At 36.3% G+C, this 23,571-nt stretch overlaps 2 protein-coding genes across 2 annotated transcripts in view; one reads left to right on the top strand and one right to left on the bottom strand.

Moving 5' to 3' along the window:
• Window positions 1–4,016, bottom strand: part of LOC131928916 (peroxisomal targeting signal 2 receptor) — a gene marked incomplete at its 3' end in the record, with an annotated part of 34,406 nt that extends 30,390 nt beyond the window's left edge. The window contains exon 1 of the mRNA XM_059285085.1: window positions 3,860–4,016. The remainder of the gene's footprint in view (window positions 1–3,859) is intronic.
• A 9,314-nt stretch (window positions 4,017–13,330) lies between these two features.
• The window catches only part of LOC131928915 (diacylglycerol kinase zeta), a 103,907-nt gene continuing 93,666 nt past the window's right edge, over window positions 13,331–23,571 (top strand). The window contains exon 1 of the mRNA XM_059285084.1: window positions 13,331–13,753. The gene's annotated coding sequence lies outside the window, so the exon portion shown is untranslated. The remainder of the gene's footprint in view (window positions 13,754–23,571) is intronic.

Genomic DNA, 23,571 nt, shown 5'->3' with positions numbered 1-23,571 from the left:
TTGATATATTTTGTCCTGGTATCTTTTGTCCTTGAGATCATTTGTCCTTGAGATCATTTGTCCTGAGATCATTTGTCCTGAGATCATTTGTCCGTGAGATATTTTGTCTGAGATATTTTGTCTGAGATCATTTGTCCTGAGATCATTTGTCATGGAACCATATATATATATATATATATATCTCCAGCCAACTGCGAATAGCCCAAATACTACATCTATTCCCAGTCTGCTATCATTTCATTCAAAATACAACTGTGAGTAATATCTTATAATAACAAAAGCGTTTATTGTGACTGGGGAGTGAGGTGTAGATGGTAATCTATTGCTTTAGGTACGTAAAATCGACCAAGAATAGTAATGTGAAAAAAAGTTGACTTCTTAAATTGTAGTAGTAGTAATAATGTTACATTTTTAGGAGGATTTATGTTTTAAAATTTACAAAAATGTTTCAAAGTTTCATTCATGTTCCTGTTTTAAAGAGTTTTATTAAAACTGTTTAGTAATAAATAAAGCAGTGGCGCAGCTAGGATTTTCGGGCCCCCTATGCAAAAATTATCGGTGGGCCCCTTTTGTCAGCGTCAGGCTATAATGGAGTAAATCGAAGTAATTTAACTGCAACTTAAGAGGGAGGATTTTATATAATATAAAGATTCTTTATGCCTACATTTTATACCTCCTGATTGTGTATTTATACGATATTATTATGTAGTTTTGTAAAAATGTTAGTCTAACAGTTTATTTGTTTTTTTAGGTAAACAGGCGCGGTCAGCATCGGATGTCAACATTTAGGCGTGACACCATGACAAAACATTGTACAATTTACTGTCAAACTAAGTTGTATCCAGCTAAAATAATAAAAGATTAGTAAGACAGGAGTGACACCCCACCAAAAATGCTAAATTGTTGGGGACAGTGGAGTGGCAACTTTAGTAAACACGTAGTGTAACACCCGACTTTGTAACGCCACTAACCAAATAGAATTGTTTTTTAATTGCTCATGATTTATTTAGATCTGTGTTTTTTTTCGTCATGCTTTTAATTTTGTAAAATGATTAATAAGTCCCATTGAGATATACTTTAACTGCGTCTGTATGTTCGATTCTTAATCTTAGGATGGCCAAGCTGCTGACCCAATGGGCATATCTACAAATAATTAGATTTAAGAATTCCATCATAAACATCAAAATAACCTACCTGATCAACGTAGAATGTTAAAGAGTGTTTATACTAACTAGCGTACCCGTTGCTGTGATCTAGTCCCACATACCATGGTAACAAAATAATTTGTAAGGGTTTCAGCAACGCGTTATCAATTGTGTATTTTTAGTCGTGTGACCTTGTTTTCTAAAATTGAGATAGTTAAAATGTAAACAACAACACTGCTATTTTTTCGGATCTTTGTTGCGGGGGCGCGGGTTGGTCCACACGATCGCTCAGACGCCCTTGGGCATGCTGTGTGAAAGCATTGAGTTTACGCTAATCATCTTCCTTTATAGTGAGGTTAAACAACTTTCGGCAACCACCTAGGTGTTAAGGTCTTCGCGGGAGAGACTGGTTACACCACCGTAGGTAGCCAGATGCAACCTCTGGTTCTGCTTAGTCGTCGAATGTAGAGGCCCACCTTGTCCATATAGCAGAATACTCGTGTGATTGGTGTCAAAAGACGTCCCTGTTGCAGTTTGACCGCTGAATCAAGACTCTGCAGGATGCCCAATCAACGGACTTCGTACACTCAGGTATCCGCTGGGTAACTCGGGCGCCCAACAGTTACTACTGCTGATGTGCTGGAGGACACCCCTTGTTTTACTTAATAATCGATTTTAGTATCCCGACGTATCTCTTGTGTATGGCGCTCATTAAAACAAATATAGGCGCCGTAGTGCTCATGGGGGAACCCGTGGCGAACAGGGTTACACGACCACCGAGGTGCCAGAAGCAATTTTACTGCTGAATTAAGAAGTAGCGCTTACCCGCTGCGCCAGACACCGAATCAACGGACCCCAGGTGCAAAGATAGCTGCTGGGAAACTCTGGTTTGCGAACTTACTGTCGGGGCGATGCCCTCAGAAATAAAATAAAAATTTATTGGCAGAAACCTTCATAAAAGTCCGAGTTTCTTTCAGGCACCTTTTCCGAAAAAATATCTGGGAAAAACACTTTCTTTGGAATATTCTCAACAACTTCCCAAAGTAGGATTGAATTTCGTGGAGGGCAGACAGTTGGGAGGTGCAGGTCTGTGGGGTGGGGAATTTCCCAGTAAGTTGAGGTTTGTAGGGATGCATGTAAATTTACGGGTGCTGGATGCCGATTTTACAAAATTTATTTATAGGCTATTTCTCTCAATGGCTTGCAAGACCATGCGGCAACGCCTGTAGATTATTATGGATGGGCCCTGTTCTATCCCCCACCCCCACTGAATCCCACTACTTGTTAAGTAAGAAAGGACTGGGAGCCTTTTTAGAACTTTTAATTATTTCTACATTAGAAAAGAAACTGAAATTTTCTTTTCGGTTTAAAATTATTTATATTAAACAAATATTAAAATTTCAATGTAAAAGTTTTACTTTTTTAAAGAGGGAAAAGGGCCCCCCAAGTGTCGTGGGCCCCTATGCCTTGCTTACGCTAACTTTACGGTGGCTACGCCACTTAAATAAAGACTAGCAATGTTTTCATCAGATGCAACCGATCCCATTTACTTTAGCAGCCATCTTGTTTAAATTTAATTAAAGTTAATTTCTGGCCTATATTGTATATTAAATATTATTTAGCCATTGATTGTGGTTTAATATTCAGTTATCTATAATATTTGACACAAATATATCACAATACTTCTGTTAAAGCCTTAACAATAACAATGAGGCAACTTGTTCAAACATTACTAGATCTAGCCTTGGCCGATTTTACGCACCTACAAAATAGTTTTAACGTAATTTTTAATAAAATAAGGCCAAGGCCTAGCATAAATATGATAATACTAGGATAATCTATCGTTTTTATATTTAACCGTTTTAGGACTTTTAGGTACGTAAAAACAGCTGAGGCTAGTAATGTGCTAGAAAGGTGGCTCATTGATATAGCTTACTGTAATACAATTGAAAAAATAAACCAAAAGCAATGTTTAAATATATTTTAAAAAGCCAGAAATTGACTTTAAACAGCCTTGTTTGCGAGCAAGATTTGCTATATAAACAGCAGCCATCTGTAAATAAGAGTGGTTTCCCCTGAATCTCTAGCTTAAAAATGTAACCCCTGAATCTCTAGCTTAAAAATGTAAAATATTGTAAAATGTTACCAAAAAACTAAAAGAAGATGGCTTCTAAATTAAATGAGCTTAGTTGCATCTGATGAAAAAATCGCTAATCTTTAATTATTACTGAAAAGTTTCAATAAAATTGTTTAAAAACAGGTAGTGGTCTACATGAATGAAGGGTTGAAACATTTCTGTATCTTTTACAACATAAATCAAAATTTTTCTAAAAATGTGAAATAATTACAAAATGTGAGGAGTCACCCTTTTTTCACATTTTTTAGCCTTGGCCGATTTTACGTACCTTAAACGATAGATATTTTAGATTACCAATACTAGAAATAGTAATACTAATAAAATAAATACTTAAAATAAATAGGCCTACTATGCCTACTATTTAAATAGTTTAATAACTAGGCCTACAAATATAATTATAATAGTAGGCCTAATATTTAAATTTATTAATATTTATTTATAATATTAATTATCAGCCTACTATTAAAGGCTATTCACTATTCATCATTTGCTATTCAAAATTCAACTATCAATTTATTAGGCCCTACCATTTTTATTTAAAATTCACACAGAATAAATATTAGGTGAAATAGCATACCGTTTTTGATTAGTTATTACTAGATCTAAATATTAATAAAATATTACTGTTAGCCAGTATTAGGCTATTCATGTTTTGAATGTAAATATACCCACAATCACGTCACAACAAAAAAATAAAAATAAAGTGGGAGTGATCTCCCCTAGACTTTCTCGAATATAACACTTACTAGCCGGCCAGGCCCTGCTCTGGCCACTGAAAACTGAAAAACCTATCTGTAAAGGACCATAACATGTGTGTTGAGTAATCAGCATATAACCGGCAATCTTCTCCCTAACTACAAGCAACTAAACCAAAACACACAAAAAAGCAGGAAGGCCCGGGGGGCCAAATAGCACCCTTTCGGGGCGCCGGAGAACGCCCGGATTTGATTTAGCTGAACACTATAGTAACCAATCGACGCCGCTAATTATGTCATTTTTTTCCCAACACCAAAACAAAGTAATAAAAAGAAAAATTGTTCCCCCCAATGTAATTTTTTTAAAGGGAAGTAATCGTGTTTTCCAAATTTATCAAAATGAAAATTGTTAATAACACCTTCAACATTATTTTTTTAAAATAATGTATTTACACGATGAGCACTTTATATATATATATATAGAATCTATATATACATATATATATATATATATATATATATATATATATATATATATATATATATATATATATATATATGTATATATATATATATATATATATATATATATATATATATTACTATAACTCAAGATAGTTTACATGTTTGAATATTTATTTGTCTGATTGACTATTGTAAATGGTTCTACTCTATGTGGAGAGCTGTAAAATAGTATGTAGGTAGAGAACAATTTTTGTTTTCAGACAGACTGTTAATCACAAATTTATTTAAAGACGTTAATTAATTTATTGATTTATTCATAGGTAGATTAACCACATTAATTTTAAAATTTTAGAACAATGGCTTAACTTTGACTGAATAGTGATGTTTGATAACTCATTTTTTTGTTTGTTTTTCTGATTTGTTATTGGGGAGAATCTGCATAATGTGTAGAGCTGTAAAATAGGATTTTGGGTGGTAAATATTATTCCTTCTTAAACACACTGTTAATTACAAACTAATTTAAACAATGTTTTCAATTTTTTTTTCTTAAGGCCTGCATGTGAATGATAAGGTTGACTATCAGAACCTCGTGGGGCACAGGGCAGGTGAAGTAGAGTTCACCTGTTTCTATGTTCTCAGCATATGAAAGGATAGTGTGGTCAGAGCCATGCTCGGCCTGAATCGTTTTTTTTTTTAAAATTCAAACATGTCTGAGACTTGGTGGGACACTGTGCAGGTGAATTAGAGTTTAGTAGTTTTTAAAATATAAAAAAAATCTTTTGGAAGGTGGGGTCTTGTTATTTTGCGATAATAAGTGCTGACAGACGTGATGTCATTTATGGATGACCCCCGAAACCCACAGTTATCTAACTAGATAACGGGTAGTCTAGTATACTACTAAAACTCAAGTTTACATGTTTGATAACTCATTGTTTTGTTTGTTTGTTTGTCTGATTTGTTATTGGGGAGAATCTGCATGATGTGTAGAGCTGTAAAATAGGATTTTGGGTGGAAAACATTGTTCTTTCTTAAACACACAGATAATTACAAACTAATTTAAAGCCGTTAATTAATTTATTGATATATTCATTGGTAGATTAACCACATTAATTATAAAAAATTAGAACAATGACTTTACTAATAGTAAAAAAAGATTTATTTCCTTTTACAACCATTTTCAATTATTTTTTCCTTAGGTCTAGATGTGAATGATAAAGTTGACTATCAGGACCTCGTGGGGCACAGGGCAGGTGAAGTAGAGTTCTCCTGTTTGTATGTTCTCAGCATATGAAGTGATAGTTTTTTTACTTTCTCGTATATACGAAGTATAGAGAAAGTATTGTAATCGTGCAAAAAAAATCGAGATTTTTACACATCTCGACGTTTTACACCTCACTGATACGGAAAAACATAATTTTGCAATCTTGTCTGTGTGTCTGTCTGTCTCTGTGTGTGTGTGTCTGCCCGTGTGTAAACACGATAACTTGAGTACCGTTTCAGCTAGGTTGATGAAATTTCATATATAAGTATTTTATCAAAATCGTAGATCCGTATCAAGTTTTGAGCGGAAGTGGTACTTTTTTACTTTGAATTTTTCAAAAGCCTATAACTCGAGTACTATTTCAGATAAATAAATGAAATTTTACATGTAAGTAAAAGATTTAATTCTCTACCTTCTTTCAAATTTTGAGTAATTTCCGTTGACCGGAAGTAGTAATTTACGCTATTTCTGATTTCTCAAAAAACTAATGTAAATTTATAAATTACTAGAATACCCGTCATCCGTTGGATAACTGTGGGTTTCGGGGGTCATCCATAAAAAAACATCACGTCTGTCACTCAGAGGCAGAGCGACCCTTCCCGGCGCCCGGGGACAAAGTTTTCGATTTTAACCCCCCCCCCCCCGCAAGATTTCGATTTGAAACCCCCCCCCCTCAAACTTTTGATGTGCATCCCCCCACTCAAACTTTCGATTTGAACCCCCCTCAACCTTTCAATTTGTTTTTCCAAACCATTTTGGCGCCCCAACATATGTCCCCCCCCCCCCGCCACCCCCTTCCCCCCTCCACCTCCCCCCGCCTCCCCTCCCCCCCCCCGCCTCCCCTCCCGCCCCCCCCCCCCCCCCTCCTCGCTACGCTACTGCAGTGTCACTTATCGTCACAAAAAACAGACCCCACATTCAAAAATATGTTTCTTATCTTTTAAAAACACCGAAAACACCGATTTCGGACTATCCCTTCATATACTGACGTCACATGTGACCTACTCAACTCTACTTCACCTGCCCAGTGTCCCGCCAAGTCTCAGACAACATGTTTTTATCGTTTAAAAAACGATTCCAGCCGAGCATGTCTTTGACCACACTATCCTTTCATATGCTTAGGACAAAGAAACAGATGAACTCTACTTCACCTGCCCTGTATCCTGCCAAGTTCAGATAGGCAACTTTATCATTCACATCTAAAAAAAAAAAATTGAAAAAAAATATCATTGACATATTGGTCTAGAACAGTGGTTCCCAACCTATTTCGAGTGGCGACCCCCTTTTTATAAAAAGTAAGTGACCCGCGACCCCCATAGAATTAAAAAGCCGAAATTAGTATGTAAATTAATAAGCACTAAAATAAGATTTTCTAGTAGACTTTCAATATGAACTACTCTTGATAACTGTTTTAATAGCATGAGTAAAATTGCATACTATTCACTAAACCTTCGTGGTTAAGTTTTTAATTTTAAAAAATTTTTGTTAACGCCAACCTATGTCATTATAATTATCTTAATTTTGTTTTTAATCGAAGAATAGTGTTGAAAATATATTCTCGAAAAGTCACTACATTTTACGTTTGGGTATGAATGGTGAATACTACATCAAAATTGTGTCTGCAGTTTTTCATCTTACTCGGAATCATTCTGCAAATCTAAGAATTCATCTTTTAATTCTTCGGGAATGCTGGGAACATCAAGGGAAGAAGAAAATGGGTAATGCGTAGATGCAGATTCTTCTTTTTTCAGCTCATAGAAATAGCGATGCAGTTCGTTTTCAAGAGATTCAAGATGCCCAGAAATCGCTTCTTTCAAAATTTTAATTATCTCACAATCAGATTCATCAACCACACCGCAGAGTTTCTCAAATTTACAATATTTCCAAGATTTATTTTCTTTACCGATTTTGCAGCTTTGATAAAAATGCCCCGAGATTATCATGAAAAGTTATAATATTCGTTCATTTTCCCTGAAGCTTCAGGTTAAGCTTATCTTGATGTTCGAACACATCTGCTAGGTATGATACTCTCTCCAACCACTCTATGTCGTTTTAAGTATACCAAAAAGTCTTGTTTCCTTTGCACTTCCAAGAACAATTTGATTTCAGATTTCAATTCAAAAACACAATTTACAACATTTCGTTTGACAGCCAGCGTACTGTAAAGTAGAAGAGCAGAACCTCGTGATCTATATTAATGTTTTTGCTCAGTATTTTGAAGGCTCCAGATTTTATATAATTTACGACTTATACTAGCAATTGACTCTTGATGTCGATTGGTTAGGGCAGTGGTTAGGGAGTTAAATCTTTTCTGTTTTCTGAAAGCCCGATTTTGAGATAAAGATAGATGGCGCACCATCCATACAAACCCCCACAGCCGTTCTAACCCACTTTAATCATCCAGTTTCAAAAAAGGTATTTATTTTCTCCATGCTATCTTCATAAAAGAGCAACTCTTCTTTGCTATCATCCGCATGAATATAGTCACAGACCAGCAACTGCGAACACGAACTCACGTCTGTTGATTTATCAACTTGAAAAGCAAACAATGGTAAAAGCTTAATTTCAATAAAAATGTGTTATTTAACATTTACGTTCATGCAGCGTTTGACGACATTTTCTTGCTTGACATTTTCTATCGCGACTTCATTTGATGCTTGTACTAATGCTGGTGAAAACTTCCTGTTCGATCAAGTCTCTGGCGTCTGCAACTAGCTTCTTACCGACGAAAGAACTCCATATATTTTTTGGTGTGTTCTGAATGACTCGTCTCAAATGACGTTTTAGTTTTGAAGATTTCATAGATTTGTGACTCAGAACAACTTTGTATAGTGCGCTTTGTTTCTTCTCTATTACATTTCCAGTAATGCCAATGAAGCCGAATTTTAAAAATTCTTCTAAATATTTATGTTTTGTTTCAAATTACTAAGGTTTAGTATACCAGTTGTCGACCCCCCAGAAAGACCTTCGCGACCCCCAGGTTGGGAACCCGTGGTCTAGAACCTGTGCCACCCACATGAGAGCGGGCTACGCTACCAACTTAGCTATTTACTCGTGACGTCACAAATGAATTTTTATACTATACTTTTGAGTCTCCGCGCATAGATCTAGATCTAAGTCTAGTAGTAGTAACTTTCAAATTAAATTTAATCTTAAATTAGCCAAACAAAGATTTATATAAAATAATTAAGGCCTGAAATAGATTCTAGATGTATTAAGGCCTGAAATAGATTCTAGATGTAGAATTTACATTAAGTCTAGATCTAGATCTAGTAGTGACCTAGATCTAGGCTAGATCTAGGCTAGATTCATAACTTTCCTTCGACAGCAGATCTTTAGATCTAGAGAAATTTATCGTAAAACTAAATGAAAGAGACAGTTGAAAATTGATATAAGTGTTGGAACGTAATAAATACAGCAAACGGACGTATTGTTTAAGTTATAGCCGGCAGAAAATTAGCTTTGTAACGCGTTAAACTTTTGAATGGGCCACAAAGTCTATGATGGAGTCCGCCATTTTTATTTTACCAAAAAGTAAACACATCAAGGGACGTCACTATCCCCACAAAGTTTATTCAATGTATTAACATTTTTAAAAAAATACGGTTAATTTACCTATGAATAAATCAATAAATTAATTAACGTCTTTAAATAAATGTGTGATTAACAGTCTGTCTTAAAACAAAAATTTTTCTCTACCTACATACTATTTTACAGCTTTCCACGATGAGTGCAACCATGCGAGATAGTCAATCAGGCAAACAAACAAACAAACAAAAAAAACAAAAAAATAAATATTCAAACATGTAAACAAACTTGACTTTTAGTAGTATACTAGAATACCCGTCATCCGTTGGATAACTGTGGGTTTCGGGGGTCATCCATCAAAAAACATCACGTCTGTCACTCAGAGGCATAGCGACCCTTCCCGGCGCCCGGGGACAAACTTTTCGATTTGAACCCCCCCCCCCCCCCAAGATTTCGATTTTCAACCCCCCCTCAAACTTTTGATGTGCACCCCCCCCCCACTCAAACTTTCCATTTGAACCCCCCTCAACCTTTCAATTTATTTTTCTAAACCATTTTGGCGCCCCAACATATGTCCCCCCCCCCCGCCCCACCCCCCTTCCCCCCTCCACCTCCCCCCGACTCCCCTCCCCCCCCCCCGCCTCCCCCCCCCTGCCCAGTGTCCCGCCAAGTCTCAGACAACAAAAACGATTCCAGCCGAGCATGTCTCTGACCACACTATCCCTTCATTTGCTTAGGACAAAGAAACAGATGAACCCTACTTCACCTGCCCTGTGCCCCGCGAGGTCCTGATAGTCAACCTTATCATTCACATATAGGGCTTAAGAAAAAATAATTGAAAACGTAAAAAAAAAAGTTCTATTAATGTTTATGACACTGACTTTAAAATTTAGCCTTCATTCTCCAAAGCAAATTTTAAAATGCTTTTCTGGCATATCTAGCCCTGGCCACCTATACCATGTTTAAATAATGTGGACACCCGCCATTTTGCTCGTGGTAAACATGGCCTAAAGATCAGCTGTCATGCGTCCGGTCCGTACGCCATATTGTTGTTAGCAGCCGACCACGCCACCAAGTTAGTGAGTAATCCTACTATATCTAGATATAGAACCTAGATAACAAAAAAAAATCCCATGTATTCTCGAATTTAGATGATCATTGAAGCTAAACAAAGATTTATATAAAATAATTAAGGCCCGAAATAGATTCTAGATGTAGAATTTACATTAAGTCTAGATCTAGAATTTACATTGAGTCTAGTGACCTAGATCTAGGCTAGATCTAGATCTAGGCTAGATTCATAACTTTCCTTCGACAGCTGATCTTTAGATCTAGAGAAATTTATTGTAAAACTAAATGAAAAAAGACAGTTTAAAATTGATATAAGTGTTGGAACGTAATAAATACAGCAAACGGACGTATTGTTAAAGTTATGACCGACAGAAAATTAGATTTAGAACGCGTTAAACTTTTGAATGGGAACACAATTTTCTTCGATAGACGCCGCCATTTTATTGTACTAAAGAGTAAACAAAAAACTGTGACGTCACGGTCCCGCCGAGTGTAGTGGTCGTTCTAAACTTTTTAAAAAAATGGGTTACTCTGCGTATGAATAAATCAATAAATTAATTAACGTCTTTAAATAAATGTGTGATTAACAGTCTGTCTTAAAACAAAAAATTTTCTCTACCTACATACTATTTTACAGCTTTCCACGATGAGTGCAACCATGCGAGATAGTCAATCAGGCAAACAAACAAACAAATAAATATTCAAACATGTAAACAAACTTGACTTTTAGTAGTATATAGATAGACTAATAATATTCCGCCCTGTTATGCACATTTTATTTGGCGTTCACTGGTGTGCAATTTTTTTGCTACGAGATTTTATTCTATTTTAAAAAGTATTTAAAATGGATTAAAATTCATGTCTATATCCCGAGTTGCCATCCCGTTTTTTCTATATAAGAATATTCGAGAAAGTTTAGTGGAGATCACTCCCGGTTTATTCCATTATATAAATAGCCTATATATATATATATATATATATATATATATATATATATATATATATATAATATATATATATAATATACATATATATAATATATATGCTAGCTGCATACCCGTGCTGCGCCGCGGTAAATCTTTTTTTAAATGTACCAACTTGGTAACATAACACATCTAAACACAACACAAACACATCACAAACATAAAAGAAAACACAAACACAAAGGAAACACAACACAAACACAAAAGAAAACAAACACAACACAAATACAAATACAAAAGAAAACACAAACACAATGCAAACAAACACAATGCAAACACAAACGAAAACGCAAGACACAAACACAAAAGAAAAAACAAACGCAAATAAAAACACAAATGAAAACAACTACAACACTCATAACATAAACACAACTTAAATGAAAACATAAACGCATAGTGCTCACAGTCTATCCCTTGGCGCCAAATCGTGTGAGAAATCAGGACAGGTTTACAATAAAGCGAACTTGGCCTGGTGTATCAAAACAGTATAGACTTCAAAATTAGTTTAGAATCCATACAATATTTATAAAACCAAAATCATTACTGTCTTAACTATTGTAAAGATAACCCTACAATAAAAACTTTGCTTAATCACTCTTCAAATGTCGTTAAAGTTCACCAAAGAATCAGATACAAATTTAAAGACCTCGTTATTAGGGGAATATCAATGACTAGTATATCACTACCCTTCATTGCCTTCAACGATTTCCCTACTTCCATAAAAGTTGTGCGACGAGGACAATTGGAAGACGATTGAATAAAACAATTGGGATGAATTCGGTAAATTAATCATTCTGTCTTGGAACGGATGAATCCTTAAGATGACACAACATAACAATTTTAACTTTTTCCCAAAAATAAATAAATAAATCACTCTGTTTAATGCCCCACTGATGTAGATTCCCAATGGTCACCCCCCCCCCCCCCCCGTCGACCTCCTACCATCCCCTCTGCACGCAACTAAATGTTAATGTTGTTATACCTAGACAAGTACATATACAAAAAATACAACAAGAAAGTCAGTACTAGCGTTCATCAGGTTACTAACTGTCTACTAGAGGCATCCCGTCTGCTCACTAAAAGGACGTCTTCATCGGTCCGCACACATTGATACAATAGGGTATCTATTTACGTGTTTCCCAAATTTACCTCCCACGTCAGGTCGCGGGCCAACTATCTCCAGTCAACCCAGGTCAAATGCTAGGCGACCGTACGCACCACACTGTTTTTGTATCGAATTACGGCCTGTCTCAGTTCAGGTGGGTGATAACTCACTAACATCAACCGTGGTCTCGGTTATAACAATCAACAACGTCGACATTCGACCGTTTAGTTTTTCCCAATTGAATTCAGCAACAATTATTTAAGTTTACAAACTAATTCAGATAACAATGACAGTGGTCAAGCGCGGGGCCTGGGGCGACCGCCCCGTTTGCCACCCACTAACGCCGGCTCTGTTCAATACAATAATTTTCAATAAAATAAAAATATTTTTTAAAAGATTTTTGTGACTTTTTTCACTTACATTTTTTTGTGACTTTTTTTTCTGTGACTTTTTTCCAAGCAAAAACTCTTCCTCCCCACTCAGTCCCCACTGTGACTTATTTCCGCTACTCTCACTTTAAATCTTTATGAATGTTGTCTAGTTATTAGGCCCATTGCCCCAAATTGTACTTTGCGCTTATCTCCTAGATCTAGATCTAGAATACTAAAACTTTCAAAGTATCTAGATCTAGAAATCTAGATCTGCTGCAGGAACTTTTAAATGTTTTAAAATTTCATTTCCTACTTACACTAGATCTAGTCTACATCTAGATTTACATTACAAGTATAAATTTAGATTTCTTTTGATCTAAGTTATTTTAATATATTATGCCATAATAAAAAGATATGTAGATCTAGTCCAAATTAGTAGATATCCTACATTGAAATACATTTACGATAGGGCGAGGCCTAACGCTATTTTTCAAGCTAGATCTAGAAATCTGTTTTAAATTAAAGTTTTTAAATTCCCCAACAGCAACAGTGAATATAGATTCTACTCTAGATCTAGGCCAACACGGAAGTTTCCAATAATAATGTCTAGAGTCTAGATCTAGATCTATGAGAATTTATTTCAATATAGATCTAGTATAGATATCTAGATCTAGATCTAGCTAGACATAGATCTAGATCTACTTAGTAGATGTAGTTTAGTATTGTATTACTATTACAATCGCTGAATCACGCTCTAAACAATAGCCAACACATAGTGACTTCGAATGTAAACTAGTCTAGATCTAGATTTTGTATCTAGATTCTATATTTCGTGACTATGGACACTATCTATGCCGGGATTCTTCTACACTCTGTAGTCTAGTTTAGTGATAGATCTAGGTAATCTATATGTTTAGCGTAATCAATTTACCCGGCCGGCTATAACCCTAGATCTAGAATCTAGATCTAAAATCTGGATGCCCAAATGAGAGGTAAAAAATTTAGTACTAGACTCTAGATCTAGATCTAGATCTACTAATAAGTTAACTAATAACTTACTTGCTAAATGAATATACTTTTTATAGTGACTCTCTAAGTCTAGATCTATTATTTAATAAATGTATTTTACAAAATATAGCGTAATTAATATAATTGATTAATGAATAACTATTAGTGGCATAAGCAATCGACAATAACCTGGAGTTAAATTTAAATAAAGGTGTTAGAAAAAAAATCAGTCTCTTTAAAAATAAAATAAAAAATAGAAGAGTAGTTTCCCTTGAAATTTTCTATTCGCATGTATGTCGTGTAAATTTTTGGTGTTCAATATTAATGAATTGCCAATTATGTACACCCAAGTCCTCAAAATCTATTCGGAGGTTCAAGATTTGAACCCTTTTTAAAATGGATTAACTTATCAATATTAGGTAAGATCCTCCATAAAGGTCGTCACACTCAAAATGTGGGAAAGATAAAATTATATGGTAGGTAGGGTGTTAATTATAATATACAGAATACAAGTTATGAAGAACATGTTACAAAGGCGATTTAGGTTAGGTGTGAAGGAAAACTTTGCAGTATGATATTCAAACAATGGCCTGGCTTTTAGTGACCATTGGGGGGGGGGGGGGGGGACATCCAAAAAAGTATGACGTCATTTATGGGTGATCCATTTAAGTTTAGCTGCTTATTCTGTCTGTATGCATTCTTATTAGGCCTAGACTTTTTATGAGTTTAAATTGTTGTGTTTATCAAAATCGGATTACCTTACATTTATATACATGGTTCTGTCTGGATAGCTTCCTGCTTTCATTAGCCTTGAATTTTTTTCAGTCGTCGATGTTTACCCTTCCCCATCATCCATCATTGGAAAAAAAACACTCCATCTAAAGCGGAAGGGATCTCCACTAAATGTTCTCATATATTCTATTACATTGATAAATCCTAATATATAAATCCCCACGTTCGCACATCTCTCTCTCTCTCTCTCTCTGTCTGTCCGCAAAATATTTTCGCCGGACATCACGTCAGAATCGGCAGCGATATATGAAGAACTTTTTACGGACTTTTGTTGAAAATAATATGTTAGATGTTTTAAATGTATAACCACGATTTTAGTTAAAGAAGAAAAATAAAAATTAAAGGCGTATTCGAATGTAGAGAAACAGTATTATTTATGCAACCGGAAAAGCATTAATATATGTGAAAAAGAACGCATAAAACTGTGACGTCACTATTGCTTATACATTAACTAATGACGTCATCTGCCGTGTTTAGAATGAAAAGAAATGAACTATTTCATTCAAATTTGATTACATCTACGTACACTATGAAATGTATACAATACAATTTTTCCGGCCTAAACTCATAAAATTTATTTTATGTATTTGGATTCTAGATCTAGAGATTCTAGATCTAGACTAAATCTAAATCTACGCAATAACTAGATCTAGACTCTAGACGTAGACGCTAAGATCTAGATTTAGACTCTAACTTCTCTAAAATCAATTCCAAAAATAAATTTCTATATTAGGACTAAACTATTTCAAGACTTATTTATTTTATACAAAATCTTTGTTTGGAACTGGCTAATTTGGGATAAAAAATTAATTTGAAAGAATAGGCATATTCGCGTAAGTTAAGATTTTAAAATACGTGTTTCATTCTCCGTATTTTATAAGGTGCCTAAATAGCGGAGATGTTAGTGTACATTAAACCACGCAGGTGGTGCGGGTTCGAGACACAGCAAGTCAACTTGGTTAATGTATTCTTTTTTATTATGCTCGGGCTAAACTTTAAAAAAAAATTCTTTTAGGAATCTAGATCTAGATCTAGATTGTCGGGTGTCCGATAGGGCACTTCCCGGCGCCGCAGGCGCTTCAAATTTGGCATGATCTTGCCTTGGTGCGACAGAACACGGGGGCCGGTTGGCCGAAAAGTCTACGATGTGGGGGTCAAAACTGACCTCGACTGACCGGTACCTTATATGAGCTATAAATCGAAAAAAAATGTCCACGGAGGAACCTCTTCATAACTCTTGAGGTCGTAGACCGACCTTCGGGCGAATTAATTAAGCATTCAAATTCTCAATGTTTTCGAAAGCCTAAGCGAAGCTGGGCAGCATGCCTAGTAGATTAGAATCGCGTAGAAAATGAACATAGTGTGTATAATAGAGCAGAAAATGAGTGCTTTGTAAAGGAAGTTATTAATGTTTAGAAAATTAATTAAACTGTTTTTTAGCGCGATTTCCATACTGACAATTACGATTATTAATTCGTTATTTCTGGATGGTTGGATGGATGGATGGATGTGTGTCCGCAGCTTTAAGTCGTATCTCCTCCTCAACGAAGCAATATCGAGGACTAGTTCCAAAGCAAATATGTTAAGCAAGTTCCGAGGATGATTGTGGGCCAAAAAAATTCCCGGAATTCCTTCCTGGATTTCCCGGAAAAGCCAAAAAACCTTTTAAAAAAGCAGTTTTTGGCCCATATCTCGGCAACCAGACCACTTAGCGACTTGAAACATGTACCAATCGATTCCTGCCATAATTTAGAACAATATTGCCGAAGAAAGTTTTCAAAAATATCCTTTCGTTCGGTCACAAAAATTAATTAAGGAAATTGCGCTTAAATTGTCACTAAACTTTTTATTAACTTGTTTGTTAAAGTTAATTCAACATCTCATCCAGGCAATTTTTATGTCACAATGACTTGTCATCGAGTCTTGACCTACGCGAAACGTTTTGGAGAAATCGTCCCGTAGAAGTAATCTTTTTAGAAATCGGAAATTGCTTAACTTAAAGTAATACGTCTATTCTCCGGAAATCGCTCAAAATTTGAGAGAATCAAGAGGGTAAGATCTTACCCCTATTTTAAAAATATCCACCACCTAACTGAAACGGTACTCAAGTTATCGGTATTTTAAAATCCAGAAACAGAGTAAATTACCACACCCGGCTATCAGAATCCACTCAAAAATTGAAAGTAATTCAAGTATAACATCTTATAGTTATATATAAGATTTCGTCTACCTTAATGAAGCAGTACTTAAGTTAGAGTTCACATTGAAATAAAGTAAAGTACTACTTCCGGTTTCCGAAAATCGTTCAAAAATTGATAGAAACGTGCGCATACAATGTAATACTATCTATATATACATATAATTCTCTTCTTGGAGACCATAGAAAACACCAAGCTGTAAGCGCGCTCCCTACCACCCCCACCCCTACATGGTCTGGTGAGCTGTGGTTCACGCTACATTTTTACAATCGTAGAGCCGGGTTTAGTGACGGCTATTAGGGGCAGATAATTTAGTTTGAAACTATTTTAAACTTAGGGGAGGTAACTAAGAGGAGTTTACTTTCACGCGGGGGGGGGGGGGGGGGGTAGAGTAGGGGTTGGGGGAAAGAAGGGTGGGGGTAGTATCTTCCTTAACGACATACTGATAGTGTTTTAAAGCAAATATTTTCAGTGGCAGCGTTGGTACTGTCGAATTCACAAATTATGAATGACTGAAAAGTAGAAAATAAAACAACTAACTAGCGACGTATGTTACGCCGCGGGTCGGCTCGTATATGAAATTTCGTCTACCTAACAACCGGATACCACTATATTCAGCCGTAAAACTGCAATAGACGCAGCTGCCGACACTCCAGCGATTGCTTGATCCGCCCCTGTCTGTGAGCACTATGGCGCCTGTTACACGCTGTCATTATATATGTAGATGTATGTGTATAGTTGCATGTATAGGTAGGAAATAAGGATAGAGATAGGGAAAATGAAAGAGGATAGGGACAATGATAGGCAAACGATAGTTTTATTATATGGATAGAGAAAAAAAATAGGGATAAGGAGACAGGAATAGGATAACGTATAGGGATAGTGATAGGCAGGAGCGTGCTTGAGCGGGTTCCCTTTCCATCCTGCTGACAAGGCCAAATGTGACACACACGTGACGTTCTTTGTTTTGTTTCGTTCATGTTTTTATCTAGACATTAGACACGCATCTATCTAGACATAAAAGACGCATCTAACTAGAACGCATTTATTTAGACATAAAACACGCATCTATCTAGACATAAAACACGCATCTATCTAGACATAAAACACGCATCTATCTAGACATAAAACACGCATCTATCTAGACATAAAACACGCATCTATCTAGACATAAAACACTTTATTTATCTAGACATAAAACACGCATCTATCTATATATATATATAAAGCAAAGTGGTCAAATTTGGCACGATGATGCATTGGGGCGATAGAACACGAGGGCCGGTGACGGTTGGCCGAAAAGTCCACGGAGAGGGGGTCAAAACTGACCTCGACTGACCGGCGCCTTATATGGGCTCTATTACGAAAAAGACTTTTGCACGACGAGTCCCCCCCCCCCCCTTGAAATTTTGTGAGGTGGTGGGAGAACGCCTTGGGTGTCAAAAAAACTCGCCATGTCCGGGAAAAATCGGGAAATGGGTCAAAACTGACCAGTCGTATTTCCCTATATAATCTTTGTATTTTATGGGAAAAACAGAGGGTAATTTCAAAACAGATTTTAGGACACTTACCGTCTTTACATCTGGCTAATTTTTGGCATGCTTATAGGTAAATGGCTTGGCGGTAGGGCAAACTTGTCGGTTTCACTCAAAGCCCTCGACGATGGCTAAAAAGTGACCGCAAGTGAAATTCCCTTTATATGAGCTCTATTACGAAGAAAACATTTTTTTGCATGCACCTGTGTAAATGGCTTGGCCTTTTGGGAAAACTGTCGGTCTGACTCAAAGCCCTCGACGAGGGCTAAAACATGACCGCGAGTGAAAATCTCCTTATTTGAGCTATATAACGAAAAAAAAAAACTCGCCATTTCTGGGAAAAATCTGGAAATGGGTCAAAACTGACCAGTCGTATTTCCCTATATAATCTTTGTATTTTATATGGGAAAAACAGGGTAATTTCAACATAAATTTTAGGATACTCAACCTCTATTTATCTGGCAATATTTTTGCATGCACCTCTATAGATGACTAAGCCATATGTAAAAACTGTTGGTCAGACTCAAAGCACTCGACGAGGGCTAAAAAGTGACCGCGAGTGAAATTCTCATTATATAAGATATCTATAAATAAATTGACGAACGATCTCCCAAATATTTTGTGAGGTCGTAGACCGACCCCGGAGGATAACAAAAAAACATTATTCCCGTCGAAAGAAACCCTTAGGGTAGTTATATTTGTCCAGATGATGTATTTTCTTATAATTGTTTGTAAAAAAAAAGTAAACAAAGACATACTTCATTTGTTCAATTTTCAAGGGAGGTAACTTTTTTAAAAATAATTATTTTTTAAACAATTGTATACTATTTTAAACATAAACAGAAAATGACAAAGTATAGCATTTGTTTCAGTAAAAAATTAAGTTGTTAATCAAGGTACGTATCCTAATTAAATAAGTTAATTAATTTTAAAAGGCAATGTAATATAAATTATGAGATATACTGTTCATGGAACCTCTGTAGTTCTAATTCCATTTTAGTCTTACATTTCGAACTTTCCAATATTTTCTCTGAAACTGGACTTAAAACAACAAAGAACAGCAACAACATTTTCTCTAAAATTAGCATTACTGTTTAAATTTAAGCACTCCACACCTCAGCCGTCACTAAATAATTAAGTATTTAAATTCTCAAATGTTTTTGAAAACCTAAGCGAAGCTAGGCAGTATGCCTAGTTTAGACATAAAACACGCATCTATCTAGACTTAAACACGCATCTATCTAGACTTAAACACGCATCTATCTAGACTTAAACACGCATCTATCTAGACTTAAACACGCATCTATCTAGACGTAAACACGCATCTATCTAGACTTAAACACGCATCTATCTAGACATAAAACACGCATTTATTTAGACATAAAACACGCATCTATCTAGACTTAAACACGCATCTATCTAGACATAAAACACGCATTTATCTAGACATAAAACACGCATCTATCTAGACTTAAACACGCATCTATCTAGACTTAAACACGCATCTATCTAGACTTAAACACGCATCTATCTAGACTTAAACACGCATCTATCTAGACATAAAACACGCATTTATTTAGACATAAAACACGCATCTATCTAGACATAAAACACGCATTTATTTAGACATAAAACACGCATCTATCTAGACTTAAACACGCATCTATCTAGACTTAAACACGCATTTATGTAGACATAAAAGACCATATGAAAACATAGGTTAACGTCTCATTTTCTGACGTCACACCTACTGACGTCACCCGTACTGACAATTCGCGGGTATTGAAATGCCAATTAAAATAAGCGCAACCATCAGTTGACATTTGTAAAAAGAAATCAATGTTTCGATCCCGGTGTGACAACACACACATTGATTCCTTCCTTAGCCACTTGTACAGCTAATGTAGGTAAGCCATCATGTGCCAGCTATTCCATATTGATTGTCGTGCGTAAGTGCAGCACTAGGCTCTGAGATTTCAAGCACGTAGATAGATCATCCCTGCCGCCTAGGTAGGTTGGACATTTCTTCTGTGGATAGATTGAGAGCTAGACATGGATAGACCTATAGAAATACAGGCTAAGAAGTAGTATTTACGGTTAGGATTAGCTAGGCCTTCTACACTTGTGGTTAGGGTTAGCTAGGCCTTCTACACTTGTGGTTAGGGTTAGCTAGGCCTTCTACACTTGTGGTTAGGGTTAGCTAGGCCTTCTACACTTGTGGTTAGGGTTAGCTTATAGCTAGGCCTTCTACACTTGTGGTTAGGGTTAGCTTATAGCTAGGCCTTCTACACTTGTGGTTAGGGTTAGCTTATAGCTAGGCCTTCTACACTTGTGGTTAGGGTTAGCTAGGCCTTCTACACTTGTGGTTAGGGTTAGCTAGGCCTTCTACACTTGTGGTTAGGGTTAGCTTATAGCTAGGCCTTCTACACTTGTGGTTAGGGTTAGCTTATAGCTAGGCCTTCTACACTTGTGGTTAGGGTTAGCTTATAGCTAGGCCTTCTACACTTGTGGTTAGGGTTAGCTTATAGCTAGGCCTTCTACACTTGTGGTTAGGGTTAGCTTATAGCTAGGCCTTCTACACTTGTGGTTAGGGTTAGCTTATAGCTAGGCCTTCTACACTTGTGGTTAGGGTTAGCTTATACGGCTTATAGCTAGGCCTTCTACACTTGTGGTTAGGGTTAGCTTATAGCTAGGCCTTCTACACTTGTGGTTAGGGTTAGCTAGGCCTTCTACACTTGTGGTTAGGGTTAGCTTATAGCTAGGCCTTCTACACTTGTGGTTAGGGTTAGCTTATAGCTAGGCCTTCTACACTTGTGGTTAGGGTTAGCTAGGCCTTCTACACTTGTGGTTAAGCAAGCTTCTTATGTCTATGTGGTTGTTTTTTTTAGGTTACTTAAGTTTTTGGTAGTTAGGGTTGTTTATGTTTACTGTGAATAGTGTGATTGTGTTGATTGTGTGTTGCTGGTGATTGTTGTGTTGGTTTTGAGAGCTCACTGTGATTGTTGTATGTGTTTTATGGTTGATTATGGTTGTGTTTTATGGTTGATTATGATTGTGTTTTATGGTTGATTATGATTGTGTTTTATGGTTGATTATGATTGTGTTTTATGGTTGATTATGAATGTGTTTTATGGTTGATTATGAATGTGTTTTATGGTTGATTATGAATGTGTTTTATGGTTGATTATGAATGTGTTTTATGGTTGATTATGAATGTGTTTTATGGTTGATTATGAATGTGTTTTATGGTTGATTATGAATGTGTTTTATGGTTGATTATGAATGTGTTTTATGGTTGATTATGATTGTGTTTTATGGTTGATTATGATTGTGTTTTATGGTTGATTATGAATGTGTTTTATGGTTGATTATGAATGTGTTTTATGGTTGATTATGATTGTGTTTTATGTTGATTATGAATGTGTTTTATGGTTGATTATGAATGTGTTTTATGGTTGATTATGAATGTGTTTTATGGTTGATTATGATTGTGTTTTATGGTTGATTATGAATGTGTTTTATGGTTGATTATGAATGTGTTTTATGGTTGATTATGAATGTGTTTTATGGTTGATTATGATTGTGTTTTATGGTTGATTATGATTGTGTTTTATGTTGATTATGAATGTGTTTTATGTTGATTATGAATGTGTTTTATGGTTGATTATGATTGTGTTTTATGGTTGATTATGATTGTGTTTTATGTTGATTATGAATGTGTTTTATGGTTGATTATGATTGTGTTTTATGTTGATTATGAATGTGTTTTATGGTTGATTATGATTGTGTTTTATGGTTGATTATGATTGTGTTTTATGGTTGATTATGATTGTGTTTTATGGTTGATTATGATTGTGTTTTATGTTGATTATGAATGTGTTTTATGGTTGATTATGATTGTGTTTTATGGTTGATTATGATTGTGTTTTATGTTGATTATGAATGTGTTTTATGGTTGATTATGATTGTGTTTTATGTTGATTATGAATGTGTTTTATGGTTGATTATGATTGTGTTTTATGGTTGATTATGATTGTGTTTTATGGTTGATTATGATTGTGTTTTATGGTTGATTATGATTGTGTTTTATGTTGATTATGAATGTGTTTGATTGTTGATTATGATTGTGTTTGATTGTTAAATATGATTGTGTTCTATAGTTGATTATGATTGTTGAATGTTGTTTCATTATCCTGTGCTTGTTGATATTAAATGAATTCTTTTTGTGTACTCACAATACCTAACACAATCAATATAATCAGCTAGCCTCTTCATATGGAGAAATTAAGCTGATTATTATTTTAATGTGGGAAGATTTCAAAGTGTCATTTGAATTGGAACATTCCTGTTCAACTACAAAAGAATTTGTTTGCTAATGTTTTGCATAATTTTAGCTGGTCATTGCCAATGTGAAGATGGCAATGGCCACTCCTCTCATTGCACAAATAGCCAACCCAGCCATTGCACAACCTAGCCAACCCACCTATTGCACAACCTACCCATTGCACAACCTAGCCAACCCACCCATTGCACAACCTAGCCAACCCACCCATTGCACAACCTACCCATTGCACAACCTAGCCAACCCACCCATTGCACAACCTACCCATTGCACAACCTAGCCAACCCACCCATTGCACAACCTAGCCAACCCACCCATTGCACAACCTACCCATTGCACAACCTAGCCAACCCACCCATTGCACAACCTAGCCAACCTACCCATTGCACAACCTAGCCAACCCACCCATTGCACAACCTAGCCAACCCACCCATTGCACAACCTAGCCAACCCACCCATTGCACAACCTAGCCAACCCACCCATTGCACAACCTAGGGTGGCTAAGATGTCAGTGGCTAAGATGTCAGTGGCCAAGGTGTCAGTGGCCAAGGTGTCAGTGGCTAAGGTGTCAGTGGCCAAGGTGTGTTGGCCAAGGTGTCAGTGGCCAAGGTGTCAGTGGCCAAGGTGTCATTGGCTAAGATGTCAGTGGCCAAGGTGTTGGTGGCCAAGGTGTCGGTGGCTAAGATGTCAGTGGCCAAGGTGTGTTGGCCAAGGTGTCGGTGGCTAAGATGTCAGTGGCTAAGATGTCAGTGGCTAAGATGTCAGTGGCCAAGGTTTCAGTGGCTAAGGTGTCAGTGGCCAAGGTGTCAGTGGCTAAGATGTCAGTGGCCAAGGTGTTGGTGGCTAAGATGTCAGTGGCCAAGGTGTCAGTGGCTAAGATGTCAGTGGCCAAGGTGTTGGTGGCTAAGATGTCAGTGGCCAAGGTGTCAGTGGC

This window comes from Physella acuta, unplaced genomic scaffold (genome assembly GCF_028476545.2).
Source record: "Physella acuta isolate Inbredline_101_S28 unplaced genomic scaffold, ASM2847654v3 ptg001567l, whole genome shotgun sequence".
Taxonomy (NCBI): Eukaryota; Metazoa; Mollusca; class Gastropoda; family Physidae; genus Physella; species Physella acuta.
This window is presented reverse-complemented; position numbering and strand designations above follow the sequence as displayed.